The sequence below is a fragment of the Megascapheus bottae genome, chromosome 9 (assembly GCF_031878675.1).
Source record: "Megascapheus bottae isolate mThoBot1 chromosome 9, mThoBot2.hap1, whole genome shotgun sequence".
Lineage (NCBI taxonomy): Eukaryota > Metazoa > Chordata > Mammalia > Rodentia > Geomyidae > Megascapheus > Megascapheus bottae.
This window is the reverse complement of record NC_143517.1, coordinates 36,561,969-36,570,612: the sequence shown is the minus strand read 5'-3', so window position 1 is coordinate 36,570,612 and position 8,644 is coordinate 36,561,969.

Below are 8,644 nucleotides of genomic sequence, written 5' to 3'. Positions count from 1 at the left end.
ATAGACAAGTGAAATGTGGTGTAGATTAAGCCTCTGAGTTCATGGGGCCTCTTTCTTATATCACTTGCAAGTTATTGGTACCTCACAAGTTAGAGGTTCAGCCATGAAAATTTGTTTGGCAGAATAAACAGATTTGTATATAAAGTTGAAGTGTTTTTATGGGGTTTTTTTAGCTACTATTTTTCAGGTTTCTTGATAGCTTAAACACATTTTATATCTCTATCAGTTATTGACTTTTTGTATGTATTACTTAAGCCTAGATTTTTTTATGCTTTGTTTCTAGAAAACAAAAAAATTCAATCATAGGGATTTTTTTTTTCAGGATTAAGATTAATTGATAACACTGTGGTTTCTGTGTCAGTACTAAAATTTTTATTTAAAATTGGCACATATAAGAGTTGAAGAAAACAGCTACATAATTCAGCTGAAGTTTTTAGTCATTAGGTGTTTGTTAGACTCTACTGTGTGTAAGACACAAGTCCAATAATAAAAAAATCCCAGTGCTGACCTGTTAACTATTTTCTGGAACATGGGCAAAATGCCTTTTGTGAGATGACTATTTTTATTGTTATAAATATCAGCAGTTTACAATGTTTTATAGTGCATATTATATAAAAAATTCAAGCAGTAAGAAATAAACCTCCACTGAAATTTAGTAGCTGTACTTTCCTGAACTGACATAGAATGCTACTTAGAAAAAGTAGTGTGCATAAGCAGCACTTCATGAGTGAGTTCCTGAGCTTCTGCAATGCTCAGTCTTGGATTTTTGTTAACAAACATTTTATAAGGTATGTCCCATGTTTATTATTTTCTTTTTCAGCTAAGTGATCTTGTTCTGTAAATCTTAAGTTTAGCCATTCGTTATTTACCTGTTGTAGCAATGAATGGTTGGGGGGAGGAGTTACAAAAGACCCAAAGTAATTTGATTTTTGACTTCCCGTGTGGGGAACTTTTTTAAACATAAATTTCCTGTGTACATTTCCAGTTCCCATATAAATGGTTCCTGTTTACACACCCTTTCTATTTTCAATTCTTTGATGCTAGCCAGAAGATAGTTTACTTAAAACATGAGAGGGCCATTCAGCAACGCCTATTGTTTTTGCTTCTGAAATCTGTACAGTACACTGGTTTGTAATCTTTGTGTCGAAATCTGAATTTTTATACTATTTTTATTCTTCCTTAAGTAAATTTATTGCCTTGATATACTCTTAAGGGAAAAAATGGGCAAGGAAGGGTATCTTCATTATCTTCATTTTGTTTGAGTTGGAAATAAAAAAAAAATGAAGGACTCCAACTAGAAGATAGACATTTACATGTAATACATTAGTAGGAAAAGGTTCTAAGCATTAGTTTCGCTTTTGAATTAGTTAAAGGACTGCTCCTTATACTGGGAGATACTAGCATATGTTCATAATATTCCTCTGAAGTGAGCTTTTTCTCTTCTAAGACATAATAAACATGCCTGACTCTTAAAGCTGGACTTATGGATGGCTTCACTGACATCAGCCATGCAATGTATCATAAGTAATATCCTTACTTATTTTAATGCTTAAGTGTTCATATATATGCTTTACTTGGAGAAGTCTTATATCATAAAATGGCATTGGCCTTGCCATTTTCACTTGAAATTTGATACCAGTTTACTGGTTTAGGTGGAGGAATGCACCAGAAAGCATACAGATAAGACTATATTTTCTTTTTGTAACAGTATGCTTTATGTGGGAGGAGAAGTTACTGTTCTGAAGAAGGCAGCTTAAGTGGATAATGTTCTGTTATCATTGAGAATTTTCCTTGTGACATTTAAAAATCTTTATAATTGTTGCCCAGTTTTGCTTATGTTTGCCTGAAGTTTTAGTATTTGTTTTGTAGGTGGACTTGTGTAAAAACCAAACCAGTATTTGGGGTGGTTAGATGTGTGTATTTTCAGGCCTCAGTGTGTAAATGGTTTTGTTTCCTTTTTGGTTGTGTTTTCTTCCAGAGGTTTGAACTTTAATCAATAATTGTGTGTGTTATTTTGTAAGAAGTGGCTTTATTTCTTCCTTAAATAAAATTGTCAACACATTTGCTTTCCAAGGGCAAGGTATGTGTTATGAAGATGGAAGAGTATTGTAGAAGTACTATGTGCCTTCTTAATGTGTTTCTTGACACAATTTTTTTGCATCAACTTGAAAACTCAAAAGGGACATTTGTTTAGGTTATATACTATATATCAATCTATGCATAAATGGCAGCTTGTTTTCTTGAGCCACTGTCTAATCTTTTTTCTGTTTTTAGAAAAAATTTTATACTGATTGGTTTAGATAGTTTTATACAGAGTGAACAATACAGCACTTTGCCAAAAATAAGTGTAGCGTTGCTTAAACATTGTGTTATCAATACCAGTTATTTGTTATGGGGTCAATGGTGCATATGCACTGCCTAGAGATACAGTTTTTAATCCTGTCAGTAAATAAAATGTCTTTTAACTCACATGTGTCAATATTATTTTGTCTTTGTAATCATAATTCTGGAAAATTGGTACAAATGGTTTTTAAAAACCTTGACGTTTAGGGGCTGGGAGATTATCCTAGTGGTAGAGTGCTTGCCTAGCATGCATGAAGACCCAGGTTTGATTCCTCGGTACCATGTACAGAGAAAAAAAAAAAACTTGATGTTTAGTTTTGCTCAAGCAAAATACATACTTAAGAATCATTACCCCCATCCAATATTTTTTGGGGGGGAGGGATTGTACTAGAGTTTTAATTTAGGGCCTCATGCATGTGAGGCAGGTGTTCTATTACTTAAGCCAAACTATTTTAAATGAACACAAAATTCAGTACATACTTTCCTAGTCTTTTTAAAGCTAGCTTGTTGAGTTCTCAATGAATTCCCTGCCAGATAAATAAAAGAATCTTATAGGAACATCTTAGGATATTATGGCCTTCCTCAATGTCATTAATGCCTGCAGTTGTGGAAATCTGGTTTGAACTAGCCAGTGTAGGGTATTTGAACAGAAAACCCAAAGAGTAACTCTGTGGCCTATCATAGAACATATTTGTTTGCTTGGCCAGTCCTGGAGCTTGAACTCAGGGACTAGGCACTGACCTTGAGGTTTTTTGCTCAAGGATAGCACTCTGGTGCTAGCAGTACTAGTAAGCGCCCTGCTGCCACAGACTACACTTTTAATGAGAGAACTCCTAGTGTAGTTGTTCTCTAAGTTGAGTGTGTATCATAGCTGCCTAGAGGGCTTGATCCATTACTTGGAAGTTCTTAGCTCAGTATGTCTAGGATGACACTGTGAATGTGTACTTCTAACTAGTTCCCAAGTGATGCTGCTACTAGTCAAGGGAACATACTGAGATCATCACCCTTATATCACTCTGGCCTTATCTCTTTTTTGTGTTCCACAAAGAAAATTGAGGTCCACAAAAAGAAGCATACATTGTGGGGACCTGTGGCACTGACTCTTTCCTTATTGCAGCAATCATCAAATTATGAAAGGGCATAATTTACATATTAAGAAAAATATCAATTGAAGAAGAATCATATTGCTTTCTGGCCATTCTGCACCATTTGCCTTCTCATAACAGCATCTGTTTTCTTCTAAGGATTTATCTTCATGATTTATGTTGGTTTCAGATGGCCATAACTATTCCTAGCTTCCTTGTGAGCATGTGATTCAGACCTGGCCAATCAGATTATGTGTTTCCCCTAGCCACAAGGCTAGTCAAGGTAGGATTGTGTTCCAATCATACATTGAGGTACTCTAGAGCTGCTGGGGAAAAGTCTGAGACTCATTTCCACTTGACGTCAGTAAGGAACATAGGAACCCAGAACTATAGAAACTATCTATTACACAAACAGGGAGGATGTCAGAAATAGAGCCAATACATGAGAAGAAAAGGAGGGAGAAAAGGTAAGACTTGCTGTAATGACAAAATGAAATACTTTGATCAAGCTCTACCTGGGGACTATAATAGGAACTTTCTTTCTTTCCTTTTTTTTTTTTTTTTGCCTAAGCTAATTTGGGCTGGAGTTTCAATGACTTGAGATGAGGCTATTTACATGGTCCTTTGGCTTCCATTGAGTAATAAAAGAGCTTTTTTTTTTCTAATCTTGCTAACAAGGATCAAGACAGATGGTTTCAAAACTGAGAGAATGCAAGTGAGTAGTTTAAGTGTGACTATTAGACTAATAGATGGAAACTCTGCAATGGCAGTTTTATTTCCACAGCAGTTAACCAAAACTGAGTAGAATCCCAATGGGAGCTACTGAAGAATTCTCTCAGGGATTAATCAGTATGTAACATGGCTTTATGAGTTAGTGGACATCTCTCTAGGGATAAGCCACGCTGGGAGGTAATGGGGAGCAAGCACATTGGGCTCTGGTGAAACAAATCGGCATCTTAAACATAATAACAGGTAAGATGTGCATGGTGGCTCACGCCTGTAATCCTAGCTACTCACGAGGCTGAGATCTGAGGATCTCGGGTCAAAGCCAGCCTGGGCACTAAAGTCCTTGAGACTTTTATCTCCAATTAACCCCAGAAAACCAGAAGTGACACTGTGGTTCAAGGGATAGGGCAATAGCCTTGAGCTGAAAAGCTCAGGGACAGAGCCCAGGCCCACAACTGACCAAAAAAAAAAAAATCCTTCCTGAATCAGTTCTAGAATTTTTTTTTTTGGTAGGGTTGGTCGTGGGGCTTGAACTCGGCCTGGGTGCTGTCCCTGAGCTCTTTGGCGCAAGGCTACCACCCTTGAGCCACAGTGCCACATCCAGTTTTTTTAGTGGGTAACTGAAGATAAGAGTCTCTCAGACTTTAGTGGCCGGGCTGGCTTTGAACCACTATCCTCAGATCTCAGCCACCTGAGCAGCTAGGATTACAGGTGTGAGCACCAGGCCAGGCTAGTTGTAGAAATTTTTTTGCAATTATTTTGGTTCTTGTGTAGACTTTCTTGTTTCACTGCAATGTTTTAGTGGCCATGTTAGTTGGTATGCAATTCTGACTTATACATAAAGCATTAATTCAGACCTGGAATTCCTAAGCTCTTGATGGACATTGAGAATAACAGGGCTCACTGGAATGTTACAGGATAGTGCTGAACCAGAATGTTGGCCTATGAGAGACAGGACAGTATTGCTTGTTGCCACTAGGGGGTTCCTGTGAGGCCTGAGAAGAACAAATACCACTCTGTGAGGCTTATAGGAGCTCTTGGATTTAGGGTTGTCAAAACCAGGTGAGTAAGACTCAAGGCTATAGATTTTTGTTTCTCTGAGAATAATGAAACAAATCATGGAAACTGCACAAAACAAGTTACATTCCAAAGTGTATGACTACTTGAGAATAAACAACAACTGGATGCTGCTGTTCCTGTGCTTTTATGCTCTAGGCTAGCATTCTACTATGTGAGCCACACTATACTTCTAGCTTTTCGGTGGTTCATCAAAGATGAGTCTCACAGACTCTTCTTCCCAGGCTAGCTTTGAACCATAATCTTTAAATCTCAGTCTCCTAAGTGGCTAGGCTTACAGGTGCATCCTGCACTAGATTCATAATTTGATGACATTATTGGGAAGTGATGGAAACTTTCAGAGATGGGCCTAGTTGAAGGAAACAGTTCGCTGATGGCATGTCTTTAGTGGTTGTATTTTATCCAAGGAGCCTCCTGTCTTTGTGCTTACATGAGGTGAGCTTATCACCTGTGTAAAAGCAAATCTAGCCAACCATGAACTGAAAACCCTTTGAAACTATGAGCCTAAATAAATCTTTCCTGTTTTAAACTGTTTCAGACACTCGCTATAGTGGCAAAAAGTCTGACTACCCCATCCAACATTTACTAAACACCTCCCATAAGGTAGGGACTGCAGAAAGAAGGGAGCTGGAGGTATTATGAAGACATGATTAGGGAGGAGATGAGGAGGTCAGAAAGATGAAAGTAAAAGATGGAAAAGTCTCAGTATGGGAAAATTGGGGATATAATCAGAACATTCTAGTTTGTGTACCTCCAGGGTACACAACTTGCTTTTTGCCTTGTGAGTACATGATCTGGTCACATTTAAATGACAAACTTAACTGTGCACATCTATGACTTCTCTCTCTATATGATTCAACCTGTTGCTCACTTCTTTTTTTTCCTTTTTTTTGGGGGGGGGAAGTTCTGGGGATTGGCTGAATTCAAGAACTTACACTTGCAAACATTCTACTATTTAAGCCATGTCCTGCAGTCCTTTTTTTTTTTTTTTTTCTTTTTTTGGCCAGTCCCAGGACTTGAACTCAGGGCCTGGGCACTGTCCTTGGACACATTTTGCTCAAAGCTAGTGCTTTGCCACTTAAGCCACAGCACTACTTTTGGGTTTTTCTGAGGATATGGTACCAAGGAATCAAACCCAGTGCTTTGTGCATGCTAGGTGAGCACTCTGCCACTAGGTTATGCTCCTGACTCCCTTTTGTTTTTTGTTCTTTCTTTCTTTCATAAAACCTGAACTTTACTTGGTCAGCTTCTTTTTTTGGGGGGGGAGGGGTTCATGCAGTTTGAACTCTGGGCCTGCCTGGGTGTTGTCACTGATCTCTTCAGCTCATGGCTACCACTCTACCACTTGAACCACAGCACCACTTCCAGTTTTCTGGTGGTTAACTAAAGATGAGTTTCACTGTCTTTCATGCCCAGGCTGGCTTTGAACTGATATCCTCAGATCTCAGCCTCCTGAATAGCAAGAATTACACAGATGAGCCGCCAGTTCCTGGCTTACCTGGTCAACTTTGAACTATGATCCTCATACCTCCAAAGAGCTGAGGTTACGGACACTGACCACCATACGGGCCCTAACTTTGTACTTTTAAGAACTACACATTCATTTTTACTAGGAGGGATTGTTCGTTCCTGATATCCTAGCTTCTCAGGAAGCAGAGATCAGGCAAACTAAATTTTCAAGGACCATTTAGGCAAAAAATTCCATGAGAGACCCCTCTCTGTCTCTAACTAAAAGCTGGGCATGGTGGGGGATGCCTGCGGTGATCAGGCCCACGTTAGCAGGGCAGAAATTGAGAGCCTATTGTTAAAACACGGTTCAAGTGGCAGTGCATTTGAGTTAAAACCCCAGTACTAGGTCTGGAGGTGTGGCTCAGTGGTAAGACTGCCCACTTAGCAAGGCAGAGGACCAGAATTTAAACCTCAGTGTTGAAGAAAAAAGAAAAAGATATTTACTTTTGTGGGTAAACAACGGGCTATATATTGTGGTATGCATGGAAGCTGCACAAAATGAGTAACATTCCAAATTCAAATAAAACTTTTATGTGTATACCAGGCGTGAGCTCTCTCACCTGCTCTCTATTACTCTGTGTGTGTGTGTGTGTGTGTGTGTGTGTGTGTAACACCATACACATTTAAACGACAATGCTTAACTAACAAATGTTCTGTATGACCTCAGTACACTGGGCATAAATGACATCATTTCACCATGATTATGGTGGTTATCCACCCCAGTGAGAACCTGTGCATACCCAAGGTTAATAGGGTCTCAGGTTGAAAACACTGGGGAGCAACTCACCTAAGCATTCAGGAAACAATGAGCTTTTGCATCTAGGAAGTGATAATTCATCACATGAAAAATTTCTTCCAAAAATTGTAGTGCTTGCCGGGCCCGGTGGCTCATACCTGTAATCCTAGCTACCCCGGAGGCTGACAACAAAGTAATGTTCTGCACCTTTCAATTAAAAACAAAACAGGCCAGCCTGGGCACTAAAAAGTCCATGAGACTTTTATCTCCAATTAACCACCAGAATGTGGCACTGTAGCTCAAAGGATAGGGTTGTAGCCTTGAGCTGAAGAACTCAGGGGCACATCCAGGCTCAGAGGTCAAGTCCCATGACCAACAAAGAAAAAAAAAAAAAAAGGAGAAAATAGCAAGGGAAAAGATGATGATCTAAGAAAAGGGGGAATATCCACTGAGTGAGGTCACTGAAAAGATCGAAAACAGTAGATGCCAAATCTAGGGTTCGTGATAAATAGATGGAAGGGCACATTTTCTTTTTTAATCGGAGGAAAAGAAGAAAAGAAGGGAATTATGTGGTTAAGAATTGTGAGAGAAAATAAGGCCATATACGATGACGCTAAATGAAAGGACCTCCAGGATATAGAAACAAAAGCCATGTAATAAGTGATTGTTGTCTTTAATGTACCATGTTATCTCTAATCTCTTTTGATGTCCCTTGGTTATCTCATATTGTTACAGTATTTTACCTTGTTATCTGATATATTGTATATATGCTTATTTGGTTATTTGAAAAATCAGATAGGGAAGGGGGGAAAACAAGATGAGGGGTGAGGGTGGGGGGAGGGAAATGGGAACCAAGACATGAGAAAGGGTATAAATGTTTGTGAAGTAATGCACCTTCTATCTGGTGAATATAATGTAATCCTTCTATTAATTACAATAAAAATATATGTAAATAAAGGATGCCAGGCACTGGTGGATCATGCATGTAATCGTAGCTACTCAGAAAGCTGAGATCTGAGGAGCCCAATTCCAAGCCAGCCCAAGCAGGAAACTATGAGACACTTATCTCCAATAAATTAGTCAAAAAAGCTGGAAGTGGTGCTGTGGTTCAAGGAGCAGAGTAAAAGAAGCTTGGGGATAGGGCCCAGACTCAGAGTTCAAGCCCCAG